Genomic DNA, 18,392 nt, shown 5'->3' with positions numbered 1-18,392 from the left:
TGCTCCTGTCGGGATTGTCCACAGTATTAAGTATGTAAGTCGCTTTGGATAAAAGCGTCTAACAAGTAACATGTAATGTAATGTAATGTAATATCAGTATGTAGTGTCTCTACTTTAAAGAGTCCTCTCCTGCTGATGTTCAGATGTATATCAGTATTTAGTGTATACTTTAAAGAGTCCTCTCCTGCTGATGTTCAGGTGTACAGTACCAGTCAAAAGTTTGGACAAACCTTCAAATTGGAAGTTTTTTATTTATTTAAATGTTTTATGTAGGATGGATGGTATATGGACGGTCGTTTCTCTTCACTGAGTTCAGTGGTTCTTGCCATAATATGGATTACAACCGTAGTCAAATAGGGCTTTCCACTGTGCACTAACCCTACCTCTGCACAACACAACTGATGGTCTCAAACACATTAAGAAGGCAAGTAACTCCACACATTGACTCTTGACAAGGCACACGTGTTCATTGAAAACCATTCCAGGTTACACCTCATGAAGCTGACTGAGAGAAGCCAAGAGTGTGCAAAGCTGTCCTCAAGGCAAAAGGGGCTACTCTGAAGAATCTAAAATAAAAATCATATTCTGGATTTTTTAACACTTTTTTGTTAACTAGATAATTCCATATGTGTTCATTCATAGTTTCGATGTCTTCAGTATTAATCTACAATGCATTACAATAAATAAAAATCTTCGAATTTGAAGGTGTGTCCAAACTTTTGACTGGTGTATATCAGTATGTAGTGTCTCTACTGGGACATGTCTCCATGCTTTCATGTACAAAAAAATCTTTATTTTTCTCATACTGCCTGTGCTGCAGCACCTCTTTTCACCCTCTGTCTGAAACCAGAGCCCAGTCTGCTCTGATTGGTTAGCTGGCCAGCTCTGTTGTGATTGGTCAACCGCTCAGAGACAACCTGCCCCAGCCTATCAAGCGCAATTTGTTGAAGTTCTAGCCAATAGAAGACCAAGTGTTAGTGATGTCACTATGTTACACACAATGCACTAAAACCTATACAACCAACTACAGGAAAAGGAGAATACCCCAAAAGCATAATAGGGACTCGTTAAGTAATTATTCCACCACAGTACATATATTACGAATAATAACCCCAACACACACACGAGCTCATGCACAGGTGAAGTAAGTGAGGTCCGTACACAGTGTGTGTGTGTGTGTGTGTGTGTGTGTGTGTGTGTGTGTGTGTGTGTGTGTGTGTGTGTGCGTGTGTGTGTGTGTGTGTGTGTGTGTGTGTGTGTGTGTGTGTGTGTGTGTGTGTGTGTGTGTGTGTGTGTGTGTGAGAGTGTGCTGCTCAGGTTACATAAGAACAGAAAGGCTGCTCGGTCCTATCTCTTTAAATGAGACAGAGCTGCTCCGCTCTGCGCGTGTGTGTGTGCGTGTGTGTGGAGGAGACATTACGAGGAAGAGAGGGCCACTGTGTTGTGGAGGAGGAACAGGCGATCGGAAACACAAACCAGAGGATATTTCGCTTCGATTTCAGCGTTTTTCTGCAGAGGATGCTGAGCGTCGCTTCTCTCTGCGGCTGATTCGGATTCCGGACCCGGGGAAGCTTCGCGTGTCTGCGGGCTGGGTGGGCGCATCCCTCGCCTCCCGATAGGACACAACGGGCAGGGCTCTGATCATTATTTATTTCGCTCTCTCCGCGCCGCAACGTCGGGAGGAAGGTGACCGAGAGGCAGCAAGCACAGCCGGGCTGACCATGGATTAATGCCCGAGAGGATTTTCATCTGAGAGGTAAGGGATGCTGCGGAGGAGACGCAGGCCGGGGGAGGAGGCTGCGTCCCCGGGTGCAGAGAGTGTGTCTGTGCTTGTGATGGACGGGGGGGGGTGGGGGTGTTGGTTGACGGAGCAGCATCCACCCTGCAGAGCAGAGCGGAGGGGCGGTGAGGGTGGAGCGGCTGGAGGCGCTGGGTGTTCCGGCTCTTTGTGTGCATCATTCCGGGGCCTTTGAGTGCCGATCAGCCGCATCGAGCTGCGTATTATTAACAAACACCATGACGTCAGCGTCTCTCAGTGACGCAATCCGCTCCGTGCTCATTTGTGCAGATATTGTTGAGTATGTTTTTGGGTGCAGGTGTGTCCGGGCTGTGATGCGGCCCTGATGCTCTGTCAGCTGTTTTGAGTCTCTGTGCTCCATGACATGTGATCCATGACATTAGACTACAGTTAGCCTGATGCTCTTCACTGAACCACCTCACATAGGCTAGTTATACCCACCCCCCATAGCTTTAAGGATATCAAAATCATCTTAGTATTTTTGAACTCCACTGAAAATGTAAACATGTAAATGTTGACTTTATTAAATGTATTATGTAAAAAATACGTCACAACTATATTAGGTTAGTTGAACATACTAATATACAACTTCATATTATTGCTTTCAGCTAACCTAATACAGTTATGTGACATTTGTTGACATTATTTTAGTTAAAGTGAACGTTACTGTTTGTTCAGTGTATTTTGGGACTCCCTGTAGATTTCCTGAACATTTGAACAGTGTTTGGCTGCAAAGCACAAGTTTGTGATGACTGACACTCCTGGTGGGGGTGGGGGCAGGGTTGTGTTGGGGGTGCACTTACCCATGCATCTTGATAGTGTTTTTAGTAAATACCCACAAATTCAAAGCTTGTTTGTTTATAACGCTATAGCCTTCTGTGATAAATGTCACTAAGTCCAAACTGAGATGACCCTGATGACATCATATGTCTTATAGTGACTTATGTAAGATAAGTCTGAGTTTAGCAGACAAATTGAAACATTCAATGGAGGATTGAAAAATACCTTTCTGAAAAGTGTTTAGAACATTGTGGTGAGCTTTTGATTTTTTGGTATTTCATAATAACTGGGAAATCACAAGGAGATGATAGACTAAAAATAGTACCAGTAGTAATAGTGTCTTTGTGTTTAGAGATAAATAAATATGTATGAATAATTTTTGGAGGAGATGTTGATGTGTTTAATAACAAAACTGGAAAAAAAATGTTGTCCATTGAAAATTAACCTTTTTTATACTTTACTATAATAGCTTTAAAGTTAAACTTCTTTTTTGTTATAATATTATGCACATTGGATTGTGGATTAAATTACATGAATACTAAAGCACTAAATGTGGTTAGTTACTTTCTGCTAAAGAATATTGTTTTATAATACAGACTATCAAAGTTTGGACATTTGGAAAATAATTGACTGATTCTATTGTAACTGTAACAACATCAGCTGCAAACATACATGTATGCATTCAAACCTGATCAACTGAAGAACTCTGAACTATGAAATAAACATGGCCGCTTCTGAAAGGTGTTCATTTGACAAGATGAACAACATAACATGAACTTTCCTCCTGATGGTTCAGGTTTGTTGTTCACATCGTAGCATTATAAGGGAAGAATTAACACATTTAATTTAATTTATTGACACTGTGGTGCTGAGTAAAAAACGAATTGGTCATAATTTTAAACATTTCATTTGTTTTTAGTGGGTTGAATGGTGGCTAGCAGCTAACGATGCTAACAGCACCAGCAGTGCATTGACCTGCAACAGTGGGGACAGAGCTAACCTGAGGGGAACAGATGGTGGGTGTGCTTCTCTGGCAATATCGTTACATTATCCAGAGTACAAGGATTTATTTCTTGTAATTTGGCTGAACGGACCCTTGAGGCAAATGCATGGTGATTGTGTTCTATAAATAAAATGTCTATGTGTATATAACAAATATAACAAAAATATACATAACAACACGCTGGTGGGTGAGCGTGGCTTGTGTCTGCCAGTGAAATTAGAATGGACCTACAGTAAATAAACATCCTCAATGACAGGATCCAAGCGTACGCTCAGTAAAGATCTGAGTTAGCACGCTGATAATGAGTTTGTTCATGTGAAGTATTGACATGCTAGAAAAAAACTGGAAAATTAACTTTAATTTTTACTGAGTGTGAGGAGTTTCATGATGTCTCAATAGATACAATATCATCTATCTATCTATCTATCTATCTATCTATCTATCTATCTATCTATCTATCTATCTATCTATCTATCTATCTATCTATCTATCTATCTATCTATCTATCTATCTATCTATCTATCTATCTATCTACCTATCTATCTATCTATCTATTTCCACTTGGGTAGTGACATCAATACAGAATACAAAACCTTAGATAAGCCTTATTTAGTAACCTGCCAGATGGTGAGTTACACAGACCCATCGGAGAAGCAAACATCAGAAACGGTTTGGAATAGGGCATGCAGTTTCAAAAAACCCTTGTCAGGTGATTGGAAGAACCATCTGTCTATCACATCCATGACAGGCTATTTTTAACCTATCAGATCATTAAACCATATGTGCTATTTGGTCAATCGAACTTGCTGTAAACCATTCGAACAAAAACATATTTTCAACGCCATTCTTTACTTTTCTTTTAATGAAGAAATACTGTCCAGTTTGGATATAACTGATGCTACAGCAGCATCTACACAAACCTCTTTAGGAGTCGCCATTGTTGTTTTTAACATGTGGTCTGCTCACTGGTTGTTACGACACACATGCGTTACTTTGAAGCTTAAAAGGTGGATTACTGTGGGATCTTTTGACATCACCAGAAACCACCTGCGCTAGATAATCAATATTGTGTCATGTTGATTTATTGTTATTAGGTTAACAGGTTAGAAAGAGCGGGGCAGACAGTGAACGCAGCAGAAACGGCTGCTTCCATCTCCCATAATGCTTTATTCTTGCTTTTCATGATGCATTTGAGCTTTGCTGACCCAGGTAAGCCCTCTGAGGAAGACAGAGCCTCAGTCTGTCATGTCTGATCAGTTGTAGCATCAGACAGATTGATTTGACGGATGATGTTGGTCTGCTCCTTCTTTATTAGCCATGCTGTGCCTTCACTATCACAACGTGTCAGAGAGAAGCAATGACACTACGGTTGCGGTCAAATGTTCAAAACAAATCTGGTCCTATGTGTTTTTCTAACCACTATTCTTTAACCTTAGAGACATTTGTCACGGGGTTAAGGAAAGAAGTTAAGGAGAATTCATCAGGACTCAGGAAAAGATGAATGTGATGCTAAAGATGCTAAGAGAATCTGACCTCAACGTATTTATGATGGGCCAGCAGATGTTATTTCTGTGCGTATGCCGTGGGGAAACTACAATAAGGGCCACATACAGCAAAAACATACGAAGGGCTAGGCCCCTCATTGGAGGTGAGATATATTGCCTCATAAGTTATGAGTTAGCAAAATCAATGAAATGCATCTGTGGCACTGCTCTTACCACGACTCTGAAACCAGCTCAGCTGCATTTAGATGATGCTATGGCACACGTCTGTACATCCTCCCTGTAATATGTATTCACAGCAAAACCAAATCCAATGTCACACATGTAAGCAATTTGTGCAATTGCAGCATCATTCCATGATCCATTGTCAGTAATACATCATAAATGATTCCTAAAAAAGTCTTCACCTGTGAAACATTTTAGTAAATATATTTATTTGTTTAGCATTTGAATATTTCCAACAGAACTGAACATGGATCCTGAGGAGATAAAGAACTGAGCCTACACTGTATTTACCACCAATTGACAACCTTTGTTTAAATAACTTTTGAACCATTAATGTAATCTCTGCTGAGAGTGCCATCCACATTCACCTCTCCTTATCACACACTCGCTACGAACATAAGCATGAATCTGTTCCCTAAAAAGAGCTAAGACACTCTTATACCATGACAACAGCCTGCCACACAAGGCAAAGGTTCTTAAACATGCTGTCACACAGAAGCAAAGCAAATCATGGTTCAGTTGGATACATTTAAACATCCAGACATTTAGGGCCAGATACTTGGTGTATTACTTTAGCCTTATTGATACTTATTATTGTATTTGGATTATTCGTGTGGTTTGACACTGACCTTTCAGCCTGGGATTGTTAAGGGTTTATCATATTGTACCTTAACTGCATCTGGACAGATAAAGCTGTCCAAAAGTCCCGACCCAGGAGAAATGCTTTCTGTTGTACAATAGATGGTGCGATTAGTTTTGACTCGAATACAAACATATCATTTTTATAGATTTACCTGTGTTGTATCTGACAGCAAACATACACCAAAGTGACATCTTCGAATCTTCATTTTCATAGACCGTAAACAACACAAAGAAACAATAAATGGGTTACCTTTGAGTACAATTTGAATAAGCAGCTCACTGATTTCTGCATTAAAGTATATTGCCATCTGTGCCACAGCTCCAAATATCATCAAAAGCTTGCTGTACTCAGTGTGTTCAGCAAGTTAGGACCATATTAAAACCTGTCTAACTAATTCATCCATGTCATTCATCTTTCTACACCTCAGTTTAGCTCAAACTGTATCTTTTTAACAATAATATTGTGTATAAACACAATATATATTGTGTATAAACATCATATATATGTTTTTCTCTACATAGTTCATAATAAGCTGGTAATGTGTTTTCCTGTGTGGCCTCGTGATAGAGCTTTCTTACTATTATTTCGAATAAATACTAATATTCCTTTTTTTATAGCACAAGAGTACCAGTTTGTTAAACAGGAGGGTTTGGACGACAGTTGCTCTGGAAATGAAGATGTATTCAATCCAACTAAAGGAAGAGTCATGAAAATAGTTAGTTAGTTTAGACAATTTCAGCTCTAAATGTGACAATGTTCAAGATGCAGTAGCGTTCCCCAAAGAAGAAATGTTTAAGGAAATTAATTTATAAGTCTACTATATGATTTATGCCACACCCATTCTGCTGCAAACAAGCACACACTGTAGTTTTCATAGCCACATTTCCAAATCCGATCCGAGCTAAATTATGCTATTAAAATATTTAGTTTGTCCAGACATAACGGTGTTAAACAAATAACTCCCACAAAAATAAACATGAAATATAACTTGGCTGACTTGGCTAGTAGTACATTCTTGAAGTGTCGAAAGGTAGTGAAACGACAGTATGCAAACAGATTAGTGATCAATAGGGAAGGCAGCTTTCCATTCAGACACTGGGGTCTGATTTACAATGTATTATGACAAATGGAGTAAAGAAACAAAGGGTACAATTAGGGGGCAGGCAGTTTCTAGATGATACATGATAATGATCAGAAGGTTTGCAATTGCAATATCATTAGGATGTAAAAAGGCTAGCAGTAATGATCAAGTCTGTGCCTGTTATATACAGTATATTCACAATCATGCATCATGCATCATGTAATGCAATCACTTCATGATGTTACTGTCAAATATTGGCAGCTGAAGCCTTCCCCTGATTATTACACGTTGCAAGACCCTGTCTCTGATGCATCCTGTGTGTTGTTTGCATGGGTAGTTAACATTACACATCATATATATATATATATATATATATTATATATACATATATATATATATATATATATATATATTCTCTGTGGTGTTTGGTAGGCTGTTACATAATACACATATGCTTGAATTATTTCTGAACCTGTGCAGTTGATTGTTAATTTAACACTGCATGTATTCCTCTGTGTGATTGGCACTGACAGCCTCGTGCCAACACACGGTGTTTGGTTGCATAATTTTAGCTCCAGCCATTCTTCATCTCATGTCAATACTACACATATTCTAGTTTTACACATTTTACATTGTCATCTTACAAACATGCACCTTTGTGGTGAGTTATTGAAGGCTGAGATATCTACAGCATCAATGTATTTATTGATGCAGATGAAGGCCATACACCCACAGCAGCACAACACTGATCTCACCGTGTGAAGATACAGAGAGGATCACACAGCACAGCAGAGGTGTGGACTCGAGTCACATGACTTGGACTCGAGTCAGACTCGAGTCACCAATTTGATGACTTTGGACTCGACTTGACAAAATCGCAAAACACTTGCGACTCGACTTGGACTTGAACACCAATGACTCGGGACTTGACTTGGACTTGAGCCTTCTGACTTGAGGTGACTTGATACTTTAATTCAGAGGTCTCCAACACGCCGATCGCGAGCTGCCGCTAGAAGAGCAGACTCCCGTCGGGGAGAGCAGAATCTCTTGCGGGGGAATCCAACCATGCAGGGAGGAGCGGGACTTTATTTTGCTGGGCCACCATGCGGCCAATCATATGCGAGGACACACTAGGATCATACCATTATGTGAAAGAAGGGTGGGGGGCAGACGCTCCAAAGACAGCAGGTGTAGTGGTACAGGCCAGCTACACAGAGTGACGGGGAGACGGATTTAAATGCAAGCGCGTCGGAAAAAGTCAAGAAATGAGCAAAAACAGAAAAAAGAAGCAGCTTCTGGCTGCATTTCAATGATATTGGAGAAAGCAAAGCTGAGTGCAGGATTTGTAAAATGAAAATAACCTTCTTTTTTTGTTGGTAACCACTCAGGATTTATTGCCAGAGGTGGGAGAAGTGCAGATCTTGTACTTGAGTAAAAGTACCAGAGTGTAGGAATACTCGGTTACAATAAAAAGTCCTGCATTCAAAATGTTACTCGCTGCACATTATCCCTTGCATAAAGATAGGTTGTGGGTCCCTTATAACATGCTGTACACAGTGGAAATAAACATTCTGGTCACCTTAACATCAGGGATTTTATAAATTAAACTCTTTCTGAATCAAACCGTCACGGTAGCCTTACCTTACTGATCCCTCTTAAAATATTTTAAAAAACATGTTACTTTACCAGCAGAGAGAAAATGGATTATTACATTATTAATGTGACTAATAAAGAGCAGTTTGATTAGTAAGTATTATTCTGTTGATGAATGTCATTACATTTGTTGAAAAGCACATAAGGACTTGTTTAAGACTTGTTTTTTAAAAGTTTAGGACTTGAACTTGCCCATCCTGACTTGAGACTTGACTCGGACTTGAGCGCAAAGACTTGAGACTTACTTGTGACTTGAGTCCAAAGACTTGAGACTTACTTGTGACTTGCAAAACAATGACTTGGTCCCACCTCTGCAGCACAGTGAACGATCTCCACCTACTGCATAACGGGTCTTGTATAAAAACCATCCTATGGTCAGTCACTGTTTGAAGGAGAATAGTTTTCACATATTTCTTCATTGGGTCATAGTGGTTTCATCGTCTTCACCATTTTGTTCTGTTCTATTCATAACAAGAGGCACAAATCTTAATCTTATGATTATACATTATGAACACTGAGGTGAAACTGCCTCAGCGGTTGTCAGGACAAATGACTATTCTGGCAAAGCAGGAAACTGCCCTTTGGCCCCAAACCATCAGGGCCCTAAAGGCTTAACTGTGTTAGCTAACAAAAGATGAGGGTCTTACAGTTCACGGCCAAAAGCTCCACTCAATTGACCCCATTATCAAAAAGTTACCAAAATTCATTTGTGAAATACTCTATTGTGGGTGGCACCTGATTGGTCCCTGGTTCTCTGCTCTCCCTTTAAAACTGGAATCCAACATGGCTAACTGAGCATACATTTTCTCTTTTTCTGTCTAAACAAAAGGTATTTCTGAAAACAATTATGATCAAATGGTTTGTTCCACTTCTGAGTCTCTTTTTGATTTCCACGTTTTGACAGCTATTCGCTTCAAGCTAAACTGGAAGTTGATAACTCTCAACTTTGTGCAAATACAGCCTGGAAACATCTTGTGTCCAAACGGTTCTTCTAGTTGAGGTTAATAGAGACCTTTGTTCAGTGAAACCAACATATCAAATAGTTTCTTCTTTGCCCTTTTATAAACTGGGCATAAAAAACTGCATCACAATATCTCCCGATGCAAACACAAGTTGATCCCAGCAGCTTTAACAACATGTGTGCTCACAGAGAAAGTTAGAGATGTGAGAAAGTAGAGTCGCTGCTCAGCCGACTGAGTGCAGAGACAGATACAGATGTTACTCTGTCCAGGGACGCATTTTTAATCCTGGCTCAGTGATTTCATAAAGACATGTTCATGATCTCATTTAGATATTTTTCTGTTTCTGTTGTCAGACAATAAAATGAGTAAGATTTTTTGATTGCATTTCCTAAATACTACATGTTCAACACATTGACTGTATTAGTTCAACAGATTTCACATGACTGTATTAGGTTAGTTGAAAGCAATAATATGAAGTTTGAATATAACTTAATAAAATATTAGGTTCAACTTAATGTTACTGCTTTCAACTAACCCTAATGGTTGTGTGGAATTTGTTGACATGATACATTTAATTAAAGTCAACGTTTAAGTTTTTCAGTGCAGACAGTTACCAACACGACTAGCAACACTGCAATTTGTCTGTTGATATGAACAAAAAGATTGTTATACCCGTAAATATACCTTTAAATCACGGCTACTATTAGCATCCTGACTATTGTTATGGTAAATGATAAATGGACCGTACTTATATAGCGCTTTATCCAGTCTTTACGACCCCTCAAAGCGCTTTAACTACTACATGTCATCATTCACCCTTTCACACCTCATTCATACAGAGCAGTACCACTTGCTTTAGTAAGCTAACACTCACTCACACTCACACTCCGTTGGCCATCGAGAGCACCTCAGGGTTCAGTATCTTGCCCAAGGACACATCGACATGTTGACTGTACGGGCTGGGATCGAACCAACAACCTTCTTGTTGAAAGACGACCGCACTCCCTCGCAGCCAAGTTATCGCCCAAAGCAACAACCGTAGGAATTCCAAAGAACTGGAAGCCCTGATCTTAGTGCTATGATTAATACTAAGTCAAACAGAAGTATTACTGAGTAGGCAGGTGCTGTTGGTTACTGATGAAGCTTATTAGAAGGAATATCAGTGCCTCGTTGCCTTCTGTGCCTCCTCCCTCACCAGAGCTATTTCCCAAAACTTCACAGTACTCCAGTTGTTTTCACTAATCTGGGATAGCTTCTGCAAGCTTTTTGTTGAGTTTCTCCTTAGTGAAATGCTCTCTGGTAGATAGTGATTGGGTGTATGTCTATGGCTTTTATTTTGAAAGTTCAGAATGTAAAGAATGTTGCTTTAGTGCCACGCTGGGGGAAGACAGAGCCTTCCATCTTGGATCAGACTACGGAGCCTCAGTGTTGTTTTTATTACTTTCAGAAGTAAAGGCAGAACTCAGGTGCTATTGTCATTTTCCCTGGCAGTCGCAACCTCGAAGCATTCATTAAGTCTACAGCCGGTACATGTTTTAATCATCATTTCCTTCATATAGTAACAAAGCCAATACGTTGTCAATTGTCACACCATCCAGAAGACATTATCAGCTGTGATTAAACAATCATTTTATGATAACACTGGTTTCTGACAAACTCAACATGATGGAGGAGGAAAATCCATTTTAGTCGGGACCAAGAGAAAAAAATACTTGAGCAAATTGACAGACTTTAAGTGAACGTACTAAACACATTATCCAGCTTCTGGTGTTTTGTAGGAAGGAGTTCATTTTAGGGGGTTGGTCCCTGGCTCCACAGCTTTAGTTTCTTTGATAAAGACCCTGAACCCAAAAGTGTTTGAAAGTGACAATTAGAGTAATCAGACAGCCAGAGAAGGAAGAAGTACTCAGATCTTGAGATGAATACTCTGTTACAAGTACAAGTACTGCAATCAACATTTTACTCTAGTACAAGTAGAAAAGTATTATTATCAAATATACTTAAAGTACCAAAAGTAAAAGTAGTCATTGTGCAGATTGGTCCATGTCAGAATAATATATATGATATGTTTTATAATGATTGATCATGAAAGTGTTCTCAAAGCTGGTAAAGGTGCAGCTAGTTTGAATGACTTTGTATACTGCAGGGTAGCTTGTGGATTTACTCCAGGTGGAACTAAAGTCTGATTTAACACTTGATTATATTTCACATCATTCATCCACATCTGTGAAGTAACTAAAGGTATTAAATACATGTAGTGGAGTCAAAGTACACCATGTACCTCTGAACTGTAGTGGAGTAGAAGTGCAAAGTAGCAACAAATGGAAATACTCAAGTAAAGTACAAGTTCCTCAAAACTACTTTGTACAAATACTGAAGTACAGTACATGAGTTAATGAATTTAGAGACAGCTGATAGTAGTTGAATTACCTGCATAGAATACTAAATGGATCGCATTTAGATAACTTATATAAAGCCATATAACATTTCTGGCTCATTAACACACACACACACACACACACACACACACACACACACACACACACACACACACACACACACACACACACACACCAATGCTGGCCCCCATCAGTGTCATGGTCGTGACCCTTTTACCCCTTTCACACCGGCGCTTTTCCAGCTCCTGCTGGGAGCTAGAGCCTGAAAAGCGCCGGTTTTTCCTGTTCACACCGCAGCGGCGGCGCGTCATAGCTCCGGAATGCGGTTCACTTCCAGCTCCAAAAAATTGTCGGTCCAGAGGCAAGAGCTTCGGAGCTTACGTCTCTTACGTCGAGGCGTGCAGGAAACCTTACTTTTACCATCCGTTCGCTGTTATTGATCATTGTGGAGATACATGGGCTGTACAGGTTGTCATGTCCGACTATCAGAAGTAGAATCATAATGAAAAATACGCCGGTAAAGAAAACGGCTTAGCAAGTAGTCAGTTTAGCTTCGGTTGCTATGCTAACATCACCCATGTTATACCAGAGAAACTTTCATAACAGCGTTGTGATGCCAAACAGCGTCAATTCAGACTGACTCACATTCACTTAAGGGGAACTGGGGATATGTATCAGCTGCTTGTGTGACAGTCAGACAGTGAATACTTTAGAGCCGTGTGAGCTAACCCGGAGCTAACGGGAGAATAAACTCCCGTGGAAGAGCAGCCGGCCAGCACTGCAGCGGTCGGTAATTGCCGCTGAAACACATTAATAAACAATGAACCACGGCACTCTGGAGAAAAGTATAAGGTTGGAGAAGTCGTTATTTAATTTAATCTGGCTTCGTATGATTAAAAGCAACACGATCATCGACCCGATGCAGTCCCCGGCCCGTTGTTGTTGTGGGAGAAAATCAGCGACGTAAACTGTGACGTCATGACGCAGCAGCGGCAGCTCTGGGCAGTGTGAACAGAGCGGGAGCTGAAAAGGGAAACGGGAGCTGAACCAGAAAAGCTCTCGCGAGGAGCTAGAAAGTGAAAAGCGCCGGTGTGAAAGCCGCATATGACATGCAGAGCAGAGGAGCCACACCAAGTCAGACGGAGGTCTCTGGCTACAGGGTGGGTTGAACAGTCACTTGTAGTTGGTGTGTTAGGGCTAAACCTAACCCTAAGGTTAGGATAAGGGTTAGGGTTGGTTCCTCCTACCAGCAGCTCTCTGAGTCCTAAACTCCAGATTGATTCTCACGACTCTGTTGAACATAATGTGTTGTCTTTGCCCCACATCAGTTTTTGTAGTAAATCTGTGTTGATGAGGTCATCTTCAAAATTGGTGCAATAAACGCACCGATGGTGATTTTGAATGAACAACAATTAACTGATTATTATTTATTTGAGAATTCACAAAATGCATTTAAAAAGGCACATACATTATAGTCAAATAGCAGAAACATCATCAGAAATATCAATGATAACACGCTGAATAATTAGCATGATGAACATCTGAGTTGTACATTATGGTGCAGGAATTTATTGACTTGTAGTTTGCTCAATGATTTTGTAATGGAATCCTTGATCTGTAGAAAATCCATTTCATGTGGTTTGAAAACTTTATACATTATGTTGTGAGTACGCATGTTGTAAGATGCAATGTATGGTCTTTGTTGGTTTGGTGTCAAGCATTGAGTAGAGCGACATTAAGACCCCGTTTACATGGAGACGGTTTGTGTTGTATCTGCTAATTTTCTCTTTCGTATAGCCCGTTCGTTCACACGAGGCCGTAATGGAACCGCGGACATGGACCCCTCAAACGATAATGGGTCCCAAGGTGGGTAGATCTGCGGACGGAATGCTCTGGGGGGCCTAACGGCTCCGTGTGTACGTCCTATACGATCATTTCCTGATAACGATGAAGCCATAGCCCCGCCTCTCCCCACCTCTGCTGCTCACTGCTGTAGCATGGTCAGTAGCTACTGTCAGTAGCTACTGCTAGTGCTACTGCTACTGACCATGCTACAGATGTTAGTGCAAAATCTACAGCTCCTCTACCACAACCATCAGCAACAAGTGGACATGGAGAATTACATGAACTACATGTTCCTGAATCCACCGCGGGGCATAAACAGAAGGGCAACCATGGCAACCATGCTCGGGAAGTATTCTTCGCTGCTTTTGGTGTATTTTGTGGCGGAAGTACAGCGCCACTTACAGGCCCGGCATATGTACTACAGCGTCTCCAGCGGGTCGAGCGATCTTGTGTGAACGGACACGTTTATTGAGCCGATTGCGTGTGAACGGAAGACTTTTTTGATATCGAATTCGGTACATTTTTGTTTCCGTTCCCGTGTAAATGGGGCCTAAATGACCATGTATGTCAGAACCTCTTAAAGGCCCTGACACACCAAGCAGTCACCAGAGAACTCGCCGACGCCGACTGTTGCGTCGCCGTGTTCTCCTGCGTCTTGGCCATGTGTCGCACTGGAACACACCGCAAAGACTTCAGCCGAGCACGTACGAACTGCGCATGCGTGAGTGGCAATAACTCTTCTTACCAGCAGGCGGCGGTAGTGTGTATTCGTCATTCAAAAGAGGCAACAACCGGAAGACAGAGAAGAAGAACAGACTGCGTGATCTAAACAAACAACAAATAGCGTGTGCGTTCCATTTTCACTCTCATCCATCGAAAACATGTTTCGTGCGGTACTGGAGCTATCAGCCATTGGAGTGTTGCTTGTGGAAGACATTCTCAAGCAACCGTTTCGCTTCTCATGCACTGATTCGCTAGCTGAACAGCCAATCAGAGTGATTTCTTTGTCCGACTGCCTGTGGCCGACGCACGGCCGATTCAACATGTTGAATCGGCCGTGCGTCGGCCATGAAAGGCCAAATATGGCGTGTCACGGCCGACGGTGCGGGACACACCAAATTGAGTTTGGGCGACAGGGCACGCTTCGTCGCCCGACTAACGAAAACGGACGATTTCGGCCTGGTGTGTCAGGGCCTTAACACACACTTTCATTAAGAGTCTATTGCTGTGTCTCTCTTTATTTGAACACGATAGCCTTAAAGAATTTATTAAAAACAGTCTCTCAAAAAAACACTTTGTGTGTGTATATGGAAGAGTGTTACTGACAAAGAGGTTAAACTGTTTTTATTACCAAAAACAACAAAGATAAATAAAGCTAAAGATAAATGAGATCTGAGATGGGCCACAAACAAAAAGCCTTTCAAAGCAGATCCTAATCTTCATCATGGTTTGGGCTGCACAGTCGAGCTAAACAATTACTTTTTTTAAATATAAATCCCAATATGGACTCCTGCAATATTCAAATTACACAAAGCACAGTATTTGTTTGGTAATATTTGCTAACTATGTGTTCAAATACCATTTTGAATGTACTGTGGAGCAGCAGAGATATCCCGGCCTACATAACGAAACATATTTGTTGGGTACAGATCCTCTTAATGATCACAAGTGATCATATTAATATACAATAGTTTGCAATGATGATGACAATTATGATGCGAAAAGGATCAATCACTTCAAAGTTGTGAATCAAATTACAATATCAGACAAAATAATAGCAGTTTTTCTCCCAGCTATGAAATGGAGCAGAAAGCAGACCACCTGACACATAAAAGCCTCCTTCATATCTTAGTTATAGTAAACTTTTCATAGTTATTATAGCAGCATATTTTTTATTTCATCAGATTCAATATTGTAATGAAACATTCTAAGTGTGTATTTTTCAGTGTAGACTGTTACATATGTGCTGATAGGGTTTTATTGTGAAGAGCCAGGTTTCCTGTTGTTGCTGCTGGTGGATCAGATGCAGCAGAGCTTGCAGATACTTCAGCACCCCCCCTCCCTCACAGAGACACAGCAGCCACATGACATAACAGACGGAGGAATGGTAAATATAGATTTAGCTGTGAATCATTAGCTCAGAATGAATTTGCAGCATCGTATTTAACCTGCGTGTGACATCTGAGTCAGTCTTATCTTCATCTGTACCCGGTGGGTTACTTTACTCTCAAACATGTAGCCGGTCTACTTTATATCATTGTTACATTATGTAATGGATGAACCTCGATGATGCTACAGCGAGGCAGAGCAAGGCTCCATCTGCTTAGGGGCCGACAACAAATACTTGGAAGTGATCAAATGTGAAATGCTAACGGATGCCTTCACATCGAACAGGGCTTTTAATATCTTACATCTACATATATTGTACACACTGTCCATATGTGTAAAAGGGTGTAGCGTGTGTTCTGAGTGCAGTTTGTGGTGTGAGCAGAGAGGGACAGAGAGAGGCTGTTTTGTGTGAAGCCCTGTAGTCAGCATGTTACATAAGAGCGGTCTGAGTCTGTGACGCCTGCTGATACAGAGATCACAGCGAACACTCCATGAGGCCACGCCATTCAGTTACACCATGATGTGTTTCACTCACATACAACAAAAGAGAAGCCCTCCATTCACACAGCAAGCTGAGGATAGACACTGCATGTGTTCTCACCGACTGCAAACTGGGGGTTCAAACTGAAGTTTAGGGAAATATAAAAACATGACAAAGTCTGAACTGTACAGAAGAGGATTAGGGCCAGGTGTGAATAGTTTTTTTTTTTAGATCTGAAGTAGAAAAAGTAAAAAAAAACTATCAAAAGTTTAAATTCAGAATAACTTTTGGTCAAGTCTCCAAAAATAATTCACATGGGGCCCTAATCCTTTTATGTAAAAAAGACTGAAACTGTGAAACTTAAATGCAGTGTGTTAATCTTTCATTTAACAACTAATAACATTTTATTTCTATAGCTCAGTATCACAAATGACACATGTTCTCAGGGGGCTTTAACGTGTGTACAGTATGTGACAGACCCTTGCAGTACCAGAGACAAAACTCCCTAAGAAACCTCACGAATAACGGGGAAAGATGTTGGAAGCCTCAGGGAGAGCAACAGACATGCAATCATTGTCGTGTGTACAGATAATAAAATAACAACACTGACAATCCAAATGATACAAATGATCATGTAAATGTATATTAAAATATGGATCCAGGTATAAAATCTTCCAGATGCTTCCAAAAAATAGTTATTAGCAAACTGTGTTGCAATAGTCGTCTAGGGAACTGAAGGTTTTGTCAGTATGCAACACAGGGCAGTACATCGAAATGCAGTTGTAGCTTAGTCCACTATTTGAATAAAGGTAAACCATGACAGAGCAGAACAGAGCAAACAGCTGTAGTGCATTCCTGAACTATTGCATTTGCAACAGGAGGATGGATAACAAAGAGTATAAAGTAAGAGTTCTCTGGGCAGATAATATGGCAAGAATGAGCTTATATATAAGAAAATCATTTCATTTGACCATAAGGTCAAAGGTCAAATACAATAAAAAAAAACGACATCCTATTATCAGACAAAGCAGAAACATCTCTTCATTTTGCCTAGGGATACCTATTTATACTAGACTACAACTTGGGTAACATTCGAATCGTATGATTCTTTATATTGCACTAAAGTCAACAATAGAAAAATGTTGGATCAAATAATCATACATACAAAGTTTATATTTGAAGAACTCAACATCTAGACCCCTTTGAACTGTTATGAATGGAAACAACAGCTTCACATTGAACACATTATCAGAATGAGTAACAGCATTTTGCTAAACTGATAACGTTAACAAACTAGAGAATGAAATTCCTGAAGAAATTGCTAGTGGGAATGCTTTATGCTGAAAAGCTGACGCTAAACTGCTATGCTGAAATGTAATGTGTAAGAAGAAAGTGAAGAATTTAGATTGAAATGATACATGAACACTGGGGGCTTGAATGTGTGATGAGAGAAGAAAATAAAGTAAAAAGGCTTGGAAAAGCAGCAGAATATTTGAACTGCAAACTTTTGAACTAACTTGATGGTGAACGATCTGTCGCCATGGTAACGGCATTTGATGACACCCCATAATACGGTTAGATGCATTGATGGCTGCATCGTTACCAAACCTGTGAAGTTTTGGGCCGTTTGGAGCATTTTCACTGAAGTTATGAGAAAACCGTGTTTCATGGCGAGCATTGTGTTGCCATGGCAACGGCATTTGAAGAAACTCCATAATTGACGTAGAGCTGTTGAGGGCTGGACCGGTGATATACAAGCGAAGTTTGGGGGACGATCGGACCGTGTCCATTGGACTTACAGCGACATCGTGCTTCATGGCGAGTGGTCTGTCGCCATGGCAACGGCATTTGATGACACCCCATAATACGGTTAGATTCGTTGATGGCTGCATCGTTACCAAACCTGTGAAG

General features: G+C 40.6%; 1 protein-coding gene across 1 annotated transcript in view; it reads left to right on the top strand.

Annotated features, from left to right (window-relative positions):
- Window positions 1-1,430: 1,430 nt before the first annotated feature.
- fbxl16 (F-box and leucine-rich repeat protein 16) overlaps window positions 1,431-18,392 on the top strand; it is a 32,713-nt gene continuing 15,751 nt past the window's right edge. Inside the window, exon 1 of the mRNA XM_034113575.1 lies at window positions 1,431-1,756. The gene's annotated coding sequence lies outside the window, so the exon portion shown is untranslated. The remainder of the gene's footprint in view (window positions 1,757-18,392) is intronic.

The sequence above is a fragment of the Trematomus bernacchii genome, unplaced genomic scaffold (genome assembly GCF_902827165.1).
Source record: "Trematomus bernacchii unplaced genomic scaffold, fTreBer1.1, whole genome shotgun sequence".
In the NCBI taxonomy this organism is placed as follows: Eukaryota; Metazoa; Chordata; class Actinopteri; order Perciformes; family Nototheniidae; genus Trematomus; species Trematomus bernacchii.
The sequence above is the reverse complement of the archived record's forward strand: the minus strand, read 5'-3'. Positions and strand labels throughout refer to the sequence as shown.